The sequence below is a fragment of the Jaculus jaculus genome, chromosome 8, assembly GCF_020740685.1.
Source record: "Jaculus jaculus isolate mJacJac1 chromosome 8, mJacJac1.mat.Y.cur, whole genome shotgun sequence".
Taxonomy (NCBI): Eukaryota; Metazoa; Chordata; class Mammalia; order Rodentia; family Dipodidae; genus Jaculus; species Jaculus jaculus.
The window spans coordinates 98,154,587-98,167,777 of NC_059109.1; the positions used below are offsets into that span (position 1 = coordinate 98,154,587).

The window sequence follows — 13,191 nt, forward strand, 5'->3', positions numbered from 1 at the left end:
TCTGGTAGCTGCTTGGTCCACATGGCCAGATGCCTCAGCAGTCCCGATCTGGCACTGAAGGCCTGGAAGCTTCCTGAGGAGCCTCTGGGGTCTTCAGTTGATGCTGGTCTTCAGTCTGTGCTGGTCTTCAATCCAGGCTGGAAGGCAGCAAGCAGCTCCAGTAGCCAAATGGGAAGAAGGAAGGGGCTCTTTTCACCCAGAGCTTCCTTATATAAAGTACCGCTCTGCTCTGGGGGAAGGGCTCACTCTGGGGGAAGGACTTCCTCCTTCAGTTAATCCTTCCTGGAAGCAACCTCAAGGATCCACCCAAAAGGGATTTCTGTGGATTACTAAGCAGATCAAGTTGACAATGCCTTAGCTATCACAGAGTCTAATCCATTTAATAAAAATAAAAATACAATATAGATAAAAATTTTCTTTCATATGGATGGAAAGTTCTAAGTGATAAGAATGCATTAAAACTAGGAAAGGGTGCCATTTTTCTCGAGAGGTATATAAAACAATAATGTGCCTTATTATGTCTTATCATTGACAGCTTCTCTTTTTAGTTTGAGTGAAATAGATGATTGCATTTAGTGGCCAAGTTACTTAGAGATTTGTTCAAATACAGAATAGAATGAAAGAAATTGGACCTATTGGATTGATTAACAATGTTTCTCTGCTATTCTTATCTGTAATTTCATGGTTTTAAATGGATTCTTGCTTGTTATAGAGGAGTGTATACAATGTTCCTGCATAAGGATGGTGAAGATGAGGAAGATTCTAGAGGGTAGAAGCCATCATGGTAGCTTTTCCCTAAATACTTTTCATCTTCTTTTCTGTTGAACTAGTTAAAATTAGAAGAAAAACAAAAATACAAACAACAAAACAAAAAAGAGGCATTAGAATGTGGTATCAGTGAAGATCTTCAGTTCTATCAAGACAGTTTTTTTCTTTTTTGAGTAAGTGAGGACACCATACTTTAATGAAGAAAAGCATTTTGACAATCTAGGTCTGATTCATTTAGGACATCTATTAAGCCATGAACTCATAGGGAATAGCAGCTCTGGCTCTTTTCCATTAGTCCTCACAAAGTGCGCCTCTCTGGGCAGAGCAGGCTGCCGCTTCAGCTGCACCCAGGTTCCCTTCTCTTTGGCCTCCTTCTTCTTCTGGTCATTTTCCTTCACCCATTTCAGGAAGCTGTCTCGACTCTTAGAGTGCTTAATATGCTCGATATGCACATTAATTCTCTTGGCAAGAATCTTGCCCTTGACTTGCTTGTTCACAACAATGCCAACAGCATGCTGAGTGACATTATAGACTCTTCCAGTCTTCCCATGGTAACAATTTATGAGGCATTCCTTTTTGGACAGTATCCATTCCCTTTATGTGTACAATATCACCCTTCTTGTAGATTCGCATATACGTGGCCAATGGAACAACTCCATGTTTTCTGAAAGGCCTAGAGAACATGTACTGGGTGCCTCTCCTCTTTCCCTTTGTGTTTGTCATCTTGGCAAATTACTGGAAGATGGCGGCTCCGGCCGAAAAGCTCAAGACAGTTTTTGCTGTGGATGCATTAGCATTAGCTAAAACAGACATATAGGAGCACTGGCTTGGCATGACTTGAAGGAGCAGCAGGCAGGAACTGCAGAAGTCGCTTAATCCACATGCCATCCTACAGCTAAGGAAAATGATCTGTTTCCCTGAGGTTAAACAGCAAGCTGGACCCATGCCTACTGTCTGGGTGTACTGGAATGTAAAATGTGGATCAGGGCTAAAAGAATATGCTTCTCGACATAGAAGAAACTCCCCTGCTGGTTTAATGACATGGTGAAAAGCCTTCGTGGCAATGGAGTGTTGGTAGCCTCCACAACAGCCAGAGGATCACTGAAGTCTTCAGCAATACAGTACAGTGAACCTGAAAGCAGCTTCTCCCCTGGGTGAACTTGAAGACTGAAATTATAGCCTGGTCAGTTCCTCGATCATAGTTTTATGAGAACCATAGCAAGTGGCCTGCTAAGGCCATACCCAGACTCAAACCACAGAAACTGTGAGATAATAAGCATGTGTTGCCTTGAGCTGCTATATTCATGGTAACTTACTGTACAGCAGCATAGGTCTGATGCAGAAACTAACGTAATAATTAATGAATACCAAAATAAACATGGACATCTGAAAAAAAAAAAAAAGAATATGCTTCTCTGGGCCCCTAGAAGGAGAATCTGAAGTGTGCATTCTTGTGAAAGAGGTTTTCTGGCGAAATGCTCTTGGGAGAAGGGGGTGAAGGTAGCAGGATAGAATGGGGAAGAGAGGAAAACAAGGATTCTGACCTGGGCACAGGTCAGCTTCATCACAAGGGACTTCAAGGTCTGGAAGAACTGCCACTTTAGTCTTGAGGCAGGAAGGCTGGACAATCTTTTGAACCTTGAGTCAACCAGAGACATTATTTCCAATTGTTGCCCCTCCCCCATTTGGATGTTAAAATACTAAATCCACTAGCTCAGGATGAGGCTGTACTTAGAGAGAGGGTGTTAAAAGACTTAACTAACCCTCCGAATCCTCACATAGCATATGTCCATAATTTATAGACATAGCTTGCTTTTACAAAAAGCTTTAAAACTTTTTATTGACAACTTTCACAAATATGCGCAGTATACCATGATCATAGTAAAGGCATTGCTTTCTTCAAGCTTGTTTTATAATGCCACCTCTGAAACCAAAAGTTGGTTTTGCCTGGAACAACTCTTTTAGGAATGGGATCCATAGCATAGATGCAGTGAGAAGTAGTGGCATCCTTTTTTGGCTGATTGTTCAGAAGGTTGAATAGTCCTGGGACACTTGATGCTCTTCTTCTATTGAAATGGAGAAGACATTTTTGTTACGTCCTGACCTAAGTCCTCTGCAAGTTCACATAATCTAATCCCCAGCACCTCAGAATAGAATATTTGAAGAGTTACCCAAGCTAAACTGAAGTCCTGGGGTGAGCTCTAGTTCATAAGATGGAATCACAATAAAAAAGTGAATTGGAACAAACACACAGGGAATGAAGACCCTGTGATCATATGAGAAGATAGCCAACTGGATGCCAGAGAGAGAGGAATTCTAATGAGACCATCCCTAGCAATGCCTTGATTTCTAGATTTCTCCATCACTGTGAGAAATAGTTTATGTTGATTAAACAAACCAATCTATAATACTCTATGGATGTCAGCCCTAGCAAACTCTTACAGCCTTAACCAAGGAAAACTCTGGAGAAAAGAGCAGCTGTATCCCATATTATCTGACAACACCCCTGGAAATTAGAGAAAGGATGTCTAGTTGGGAAGGGTCATAAAGTGGTATCAGGGGGTCTTTGAGGAGTTGCTTCATTAGAACTCTGAGAAGCCAGCATCTGACTAGCTCTACCTTTCCTTATATGATGCAGAGGGTGAGGGTGGATTACTTGAATACAAGAATTTTGTAGGTTGATTCTATTCTATTCTCCTATTCTCCCAAAAGCACATGTGAAGAGAAGACGGACCTTAACATTACGCTGAGTAGGGAAGGAGAGCATGGCTTGTCTCTGCTGATGAAGAGATATACCAGGATGCACTCAGTAGAGAGGAGCATTGGTGACAATCTGCCACTTCTAATCACCAAATAAGTATGGATCCCATTGTGGGACAAGCTGCCTTTAGTCATCACCACAGAGCAAATTACCATAATCTACTCTTTGTTGAAACTCTTACAATTTTTTTTTACTCTTATCTGATGAGGAAAACATTTTGAAACTTTTTATTGCCAGGTTCCATAAGGATAGACAATAAAATATAATTCCCTCCCATACCTGTACTCACCTCCTCTCAAATTCACCCTCCATTTAATCCTTTCTTCTTTCCAAATAGTCTCTCTTCTATATTGATGTCATCATTTTTTCTTCCTATTATAAAGGTTCTTGTATAGGTAATGTCAGACATTGTGAGGTCATGAATATCAAGGCAATTTTGTGTTCAGAATAGCACCTTGTAAGAATTCCTACCTTCCTTTGGCTCTTACTTTCTTTCCTCCACCTTTTTCTCAATGCTCCCTGAGACTTGGAGGATGTTATAGAGATGTTTCAGTGTGGAACACTCTACTGGAGTAAAACTTTTTTTTTAATTAAAAAAAAAGAAATTGCTAGGTCTAGTGGCTCACACTTTTAATATTTTATTTTTAAAGTATTTTATTTTTATTTATTTAAGAGAGAAGGAGAAAGAGACAGAGAGAGGAAGATAGAGAAAGAGTAGGCATGCCAGGACATCCTACCACTGCAAACAAACTCCAGACACTTGCGATACCTTGTGCATCTATCTGGCTTATGTGAGTCCTGAGGAATTGAACCTGAGTCTTTTGGCTTTGCAGGCAAATACCTTAACTGCTAAGCCATTTCTCCAGCCTGAGTAAGACAGCTTTTAAAGACAAATTCAATTATTGCTGATGTTTAACAAGTTGATCCCTCCAAACTTGTTCTGTTCTTAATCAAGGAAAGGTTATTGGTTGGAAAACTTGTTCCTGGCATGTTATAAGTGGAGTAACAATATGTGATTCTTTTTTTTTTGTTTGTTTGTTTGTTTGCTTTCTATTTTGGTTTTTTGAGCTGGGGTCTCACTCTAGTCCAGGCTGACATGGAACTCACTATGTAGTCTCAGGGTGGACTCAAACTCACAGCAATCATCATACCTCTGCCTCCCAAGTGCTGGGATTAAAGGCATGTGCCACCATGCCCAGCTCAATATGTGATTCTTAACAGACAGGAAATTCTCTACTTTCATCAAACCTGCATGACAATTTTAATTAGCAAACAGATCCCACACTTCAAGCCTTTACCCCCATTTAACTTTACATGAGTTATATCAACTTGCCACTATGCAAGAAGATCTTCCATGACTTGGAAAGCATACTTTCACAAAAGATCACATAAATCTAGGCCTGACAAGGAAGCCTCTATTCCTTGTACAGACAGGCTATGGTAAAAGAGAAAATAGTTATTCTATCTTAATAAAAAAAGATAGTCAAGTGGCTGTACTAAATGGGTAGAGTGCACCTGTGTGTGTGAATAAATCATGCTGAATCTATTATTTGTTCTTTATTTATAGAGGCCATGTACCATTAAGCAAGGAAAAGGTCTTGAAGCTCCTAAGCTTATGTTTAGGTCCTATAACTAATGTTTCTTTTATCATAGTTTTGAAAATCTTCTTCAGAAATGGACTCAGAAATTAAATTATTTCCAGAATCCTGATAGCCTAGACTGTTGCATATTGGGAATAATTTTGTCAAAAGAAGTTATTTTAAGTGGTATATTTAGACCAGTCTAACAAGGCATCACAATGATTGCCTGAAGGGGATTTATTAAGTAGATCAACCTATTTTTGAGAACATGAGACAAAAGTCCTTCACTAGTGATTTCCCTAAGTGACAATTGTATGGGGTCTTCTATTTGCTATTTAGCTAGTTCATGCAATTGAGACTGTCTTGCTCTTCAGGGAGCATTTGGCAATGTTGTGAGATGTTTTTCATGATCATAACTGAGGATATATAACACTGTTACAGATGGTTTAAAAAATAAAAAAATTTCCAGGAAATCCCACTAGGTCAAGAATGAGCAGAACTTCTGGTACCACATAGGAACTCTCCAGAGGAGAGACTGTCTCCCAGAAAAAGGCTCAGCATCTGACAGTACTGATAACCTAGCTCAGCTAACTATACCTGTGTGTTTGCTGCATTACCATAAATCCCTCTCCAGCATGGGTGATAACTTATGAATGCTCCATCCCTGGAGCTCAAAGCATAGCTGTCAGGCAGCTGTCTGGTGAGAATTGTTGCTACTTATATAACCTTGGGTAAGGGCTTTATGAATCATATCAATTTCAAGAGTTTCCTGAACTTTATAATCTTTGTTTACTTCCCAAGACTTTTTGCTTGTTTGTTTGTTTATTTTGGTTCTTTCCAGGCTGACTTGGAATTCACTATGTATTATCAGGGTGGCCTTGATCTCATAATGATCCTCCTACCTCTGCCTCCAGAGTGCTGGGACTAAAAGTGTGCACCACCACACCCAGTTTACTTCCCAGTTCTTAAAGAGCATTCCTCAGAGAGAAAAATGTTCCAATTTATGGGACATAGTTACACAACAAAATTCTATGCCAAATATCACCCCCCAGTTTCCCATCAGACCTAGGAGGATGCAACCTGGCATGGCTTGCACTTTATGAGAAAGACTAAGGGAAGAATTTATGTGGACCTTGGAAATGGGTTCAGAGCTATTTGACCAAGAAATTGTATGGTATCAAGTCATAGTGTAGACACAGAGTCTCTGGTATGCAGGTACTCTAAGCTCTGCACATGAAGCCCTGGAAAGGGGTCAAGATGCAGCCCTATAAAGCCAGCAGCCCAGGGCAATGGGTCCTTTAACCTTGTTGCAAAGATGGTAACTGCATTCCAAAATGAGACTATGGCGTACCTATTTTCTGTTTCTTATTCATTTATAAGACGACAGTGAAATTTCTACACTACATGGTATAAATGTGATTTTTTAAAAAACCTATATATTCTTGAATCATTGTATATGTGGTAATTAACTTCATACAGCAACCTGAGAGTGTCATGAAGCACCCAAATAGCTGGATAAGCATCTTTCTAGGTGTGTCCAGCAGTGTTTCTGGATTTCAATCTGCATATTGAATAAAACAGATTGCCTTTCTCAGTGTGTGGGAAGGTCTCACCAAATCTGTTAGAGGCTTTATTAAAATACAAAGAGGAAGTAGGAAGAGTTTACCCTTTCTGATGATCCTTTTTCATTATTAGTGCATGTCAATTACACAAAATAATAAGTTTTATTGGAACAACTTCAAACATGTATGTACATACTTTGATCAGACACCCCCCACTACCCATCTTACTCTCTTTTCACCTTTCTGTTCTGTTCCTTGTCCCTAAGAGTCTCTGTCTGAGCTGGACTACTGGCTTTGTTGCACTCAGAAAGAGCCGCATACTGTCAGCTCTCCTGAGCCTTGGGCCTTGGGATTTGGACAGAGGTTTAATGCTTTGTGTTCTCCTGCTTATCAGGCTTTCAGACTCAGACTGATTTTCCCAGGTCTCCAGCTTGCAGATGGCAAGCTGGAGGGCTTGTTTGTTCCATAATTACATAAGCCAATTCCTTCTATTCTATCTATAATTGATCTATCTATCATCTATCTGTATCTATCTATCTATCTATCTGTCTATCTATCTATCTATCTATCTATCTATCTATCTATCTATCTATCTATCATCTACCTATCTATCTATATCTATAATATATTTATCTATCTGTCATCATCATTATCTATCTATCATCTTCTCTGTATTCATGCATCTGTCTGTCTATCCTGCTGGTTATGATTTTCCTTGAGAACATTGACTAACACAGGATGGATGCATCATAATTTAACAAGCCATTTCTTAGTTAATATACATTGGCTTTATGTCTGGGTTTTAGCTATAATCAATCCTGTGTTAAATGTGCCCCAATATGTCATGGTATTATTCTCACGGGATGTATTTCCAGGAGTGAAACTGAATTAAAAATATAGATATTAGGGCCCAGCATGGTGGCACACACTTGTAATCCCAGCACTCAGAAGGCTGAGGCAAAAGACTAACAAGTGCAAAGCTAGCTTTAACTACATAGCAAGACCTCTTGTTTTCTTCTTCTTCTCCTCTATCTTCCTTCCTTCCTTTCTTTCCCTCTCTTTCTTTCTCTCCATACATTCATGCAAATACATACACACCCATACATATAACATATATCACATAACACACACACACACACACACACACACACACACACACACACACACACACAGTGAGTGCTGTCAAGTGACATGACACCAAATACACTAGTCATCAGGGAAAATGTGAATTAACCTGACTATATACTACACCCATCAGTTTGGAAAACTGAAAAAAAGAAAAAGGACTGACACTGTCAGCATAAATCTGGGAAAAAGCAGTAACATGAATTGCTGATGGAAAAATGACATGTACCAGCATTCCAGGAAGGAAGTGTAAAGTTTATTTATAGGGTCACAAAAATAAAGCAGCAGTAGTTCCTCAGCTTTTCATATTTCTTTCCAATTTTTTTTTTTTTTTTGTCAAGCAAATGCATCCATGATGGCACTAGGAGCTTATTTTCTCTAGGATGCTCCTCTCTACTCACACGAATTGGTCCAGGAGGGCTGAAGAATGATGGGCCTTACCTCTCATCAGTGGCTTTCATCACCTCCTGGCTAGGAGTGAATACTGTTCATCATGGACACAGGTGACAAGATGCATGGGAAAGGCTACTGAGGAACAACTAGACACCACGGAGAAGCCCTGGGGAAAGCTCCCCTTTTCTTGACTTAGAGGCTTGGAGGACTCAAGTTAGACTCTTTACAAAGTCTTTATTTGGCAGTGATTGCTTATCTGGCCCATGATTCCTTCCCAAAGAATTCTCACAGCCGATTGAGAAATTTCTAGCTATAACTTAATGGTATTTTTTGCCCTCTTCTAGGTCAGACAGGCTTGCTGGGAGCCTTGGAAGAACACCCTCTTTGGGAGTCTCTATTGATTTTCAGCATGGTTGATAAAACAGAGATAAAAGGCCAATTTATCTTTTTTTGATAGATATGACCAATTAGCTATAAATGTCAAGTATCCACAACTTAATTAATTCCAGTTCATTTAACTACTGTAATTAGATTTCCCCCACCAAACAAAGCAATAGTCAGCTTGCAAAGGTCACAGACTAATACTGAGGCTCAAAGACCCAAACTTTGAGTGAAAACTACTGATGGTTGATAGCTATGGGGGAAACAGGCCACACAAAATGAAAACTAATTGGCAGGCTGATTAATAGAGTTTGCTTGAAATGTATACACAATACATATTTGATTAATAACACCAACAAGCACTTGAAATTAATCCAGCAAAACTTATAAAGAGTTTTCATTATTATGAGAATATTTTAAAAATTCTGACTGGAGTTTGGGTCAGATGGACCAACAGGAAATCAGAGTTGCAATTAATGAGAAATGTCTCCTGTTTAAGAAAAACAGTCTAAAGGGAGCATATTTTATTATATTAATCAAGTTCTCTAGGCTTTTTTTCTGAATAGGGAAATATCTGATCATAGAGAGGGTCAGGTACTTGCTGTCAAAAAAATTAAAAGCTTTAGAAAATTTGAAGAGGCTGGTAAGAATTGCTGGGAAAGGAGTTGGGGAGATATATGGAAGGAGGTAAAAGAAGTGTTGTTGCATAGATGTTAGTAGGGGGAACTGGTGAAATGAGTCAGTGGAAGGAGGGAGTGTGTTCAGAGAACTTTAAAATGGAGGTGGCTATTCAATCTTAAGTTATTTTCTGTGCAGCTTAATGCCAATAGCCTTCCCTATATGTCCAATTAAACCCTTTCAAATGGAAATGGCTTGTGACTATGGCACTAGGGGTAAAAGGAGAAATAGCATGTAATTAGTATAGACTGACATCATGAGAAAGAAAAAGAGCACCTCTGGGAATCAAGAAAATGTGGGGGGAGAAGCAATGGTAGGGAAATAAAAGCAAATGGACCACATAAGTAGAAAGGACCCTCCCAATGCTCCTCAGGAATTACTGCTTATGGTATTGATCACTGGTAGTTCAGTGGACAAGCAAAGAAATTCTCATGTCTGTTTTATTAACTCATTCACTTCATTTAACATTTTTCTAAATGATAAGTTAATTCACTTACATCCTACAATGGGTTCCAATAACCAATATAAACTCATGTATTATTAATTCTATTTGAAGCTACTATGAACTCATATGTTCAAACATATTCATTATGTTTACATTCTGTAGGTTTATTATCTTTATCTTTATTGCTGTTCACATGCTCCCATGTCTGGAACAAGGGAGCCTCTTCAAGTTGTACAATGGAAACGATATAACTATGGAAACCTACAAGTCTTTTTTTTTTTTAATTTTTTATTTATTTGAGAGCGACAGACACAGAGAGAAGACAGATAGAGGGAGAGAGAGAGAATGGGCGCGCCAGGGCCTCCAGCCACTGCAAACGAACTCCAGACGCGTGCGCCCCCTTGTGCATCTGGCTAACGTGGGACCTGGGGAACCGAGCCTCGAACCGGGGTCCTTAGGCTTCACAGGCAAGCGCTTAACCACTAAGCCATCTCTCCAGCCCGAAACCTACAAGTCTTGATATTATTAGGGTACCATGTGCTTAAGTTACTTAGTGTTTCTGGAAACTATTATTCTTCTAGGTATTTCTTCCTGCTTCTATTTTTTTCATTAATAATTTTTTATTGACAAATTCCATAATTATATAATTATAAACAACATTCCATGGTAATTCCATCTCCTTCCTCCCCACTTTTCCCTTTGAAACTGCACTCTCCATCATATATCCCCTCCCCCTCTCAATCAGTCTCTCTTTTATTTTGATGTCATAATCTTTTACTCCTATTATGATGGTCTTGTGTAGGTAGTATCAGGAACTGTGAGAACATGGATATCCTGGACATTTTGTGTCTGGAGGAGCACACTATAAGGAGGCCTACCCTTCCTTTGGCTCTTACATTCTTTCCACCACCTCTTCCACAAAGGGCCCTGAGCCTTGAAAGGTGTGATAGAGATGTTTCAGTGCTGAGTACTCCTCTTTCATATCTTTTCAGCACCATGGTGCCTTCTGAGTCATTGAAAGGTCAGTGCCATCTGAAAAGAGAAGGTTCTGTAACCAAAAGTGAGAGTAGCATTAATCTATGGGTATGAATATTAAGAGAAGTGCTTACTGGGCAGTTTGGCGAGCATAGAATATGCATTTAGCCAGACAGCAGCAGATATCACACCCCTAGGGCTCATGACTACTCCTGTTGTAGATTTTCAGTATCAGGGATATATTCCCTCCTATGGAGTGGGCCTCCAGTTCATTTAGAGGACAGTTTGTTTCCCCCATAACAGATGTGCCACGATTGCACTTGTTAGCTCATTTGGCCTGGCTGGTCAAATATAAGGCTTGCAGTGTCCACTGTTGAGTATCTTCACTGGTGATTTCTCTCTATCCCATTGAACTACAGGCAGTGTAGCTTTTTCCAGATTTCTGTCAGCTGGTCTACATGGAAGAGGTTATCAGCTCAGCTCAATCAGGATTTCTCAGTGGCCTTGCAGTCCAAGTATGCGGAGTCTTCAGCAATACAATCTTACCATCTACTCCTGGTGGGAAACCATGGGCCTTGGCAATGGTCTGTAATGTTTTGGGGTCATCAGGGACCCCCCTGACCAATATTTCACTGGAAGGTATCCCATCCCTGTCACTGAAGATTTTCTAGTGACAATCTATGGCTCCTATGTATTCCATTGTCCAAAAATTAAGTTTCCATATGACTTATTTATATGCTCTTAGATTTTGATTAGGCATCCCTCTATCTTTCCTTTACTCAATCTCTTCCTCTGACCTCACTTAGGCCTCTTCATCCCGTTAATCTATTCTTCTACTTACATATATACAATACTATCCTATTAAGTCCCCCCTCCCTCCATTTCTATTCCCTTTATATCTCCTTTTTAACTTTCTGGCCTCTGCTACTGAGTTTTCTTCCTACTCACATACAAGTCAAATCATTTGTAGCTATGATCCACATATGAGACAGAACATGTGATGTTTGGCTTCTTGGGCCTGGGTTACCTCACTGAGTATAATCTTTTCCAGATACATCTATTTTCCTGAAATTTTCATAGCTTCATTTCTCTTTATCACTGAATAGAACTCCATTGTATAAATGTGCCTCATCTTCCTTATCCACTCATCAGTTGAGGGACATCTGCAATGGTTCCATTTCCTAGCTATTGTGAATAGAATAGCAATAAATATGGTTGAGCTAGTATATCTAAGGTAGTGAGATGAGTCCTTAGATATATGCCTAAGAATGGTATAACTAGGTCATATGGTACATCTATTTTTAGCTGTCTCAGAAACCTCCACAGTGATTTCTATAATGACTGGACCAGATTGCATTCCCATCAACAGTGTAGAAGGGTTTCTCTTTTTCTGCATCCTCACCAGCATTTATGGTCATTTGTTTTCATGATGGTAGCCAATTTGATAGGAGTGAGATAGAATCTCAATGTAGTTTTAATCTGCATTGCCCTGATGACTAGGGATGTGGAATACTTTTATAGATGTTTATAAGCCATCTTTATTTCTTCTTTTGAGAACTCTCTATTTAGTTCCATAGACCATTTTTTAATTGGGTTGTTTGATTTCTTATTATTTAATTTTTTGAGTTCTTTGTATATCTTAGATATCAGTCCTCTATCAGATGTATAGCTTGCAAATATTTTCTCCCATTCTGTTGGTTGCTTGTTTGGTCTATTCACAGTGTCTGTTGCCATAAAAAGGTGATTAATCTGTGTTTTTATTGCCTGAGCAGTTGGGGTTATATTTACAAAGTCTTTACCAAGACGAATATGTTGAAGGGTCCCCATAATTTTTCCTCTAGTAGCTTCAGAGGTTCAGGTCTGGTATTAAGGTCTTTGATCCATTCAGGCTTAATTTTTGTGCATGGAGAGAAATAATGATTTATTTTTATCCTTCTACAGATACATATTCAGTTTTCCCAACACTATTTGCTAAAGAGGCTGTCTTTTCTCCAGTGAGTATTTTTGGTACTTTTGTCAAATATCAGGTGGCTACAGCTACTTGGACTTACATCTGGGTCCTCTATTCTGTTGCATCAGTACCATGCTGTTTTTGTTACTATGGCTCTGTAGAATAGGTTAAAATCAGGTATGGATATACCACCAGCCTTATTTTTGTTGCTCAGTATTATTTTAGATATTTGAGTTCTTTGTGATTCCAAATGAATTTTTGGATTTTTTTTCTATTTCCGTGAAGAATGCCATTGGAATTTTGATAGGTATTGCATTAAATGTGTAGAGAGCTTTGGGTAATATTGCCATTTTCACAATATTGATTCTTCCGATTCAGGAGCAAGGGATGTTTTTCCATTTCCTAGTATCTTCTGCAATTTCTCGCTTGAGTGTTTTATACTTTTCATTGTACAGATCCTTTATTTCCTTGGTTAGGTTTATTCCAAGGTACTTTATTTTCTTTGATGCAATTGTTAATGGGAGTGGTTCTCCGATTTCATCCTCTGTGTGTTTGTTGTTAGCATATAGGAA

The 13,191-nt window shown here is 39.2% G+C and overlaps 1 pseudogene; it reads right to left on the reverse strand.

Annotated features, from left to right (window-relative positions):
- Positions 1–992: 992 nt before the first annotated feature.
- Positions 993–1,529, reverse strand: LOC105944241 (annotated as a pseudogene).
- Between the last annotated feature and the right edge of the window lie 11,662 nt (positions 1,530–13,191).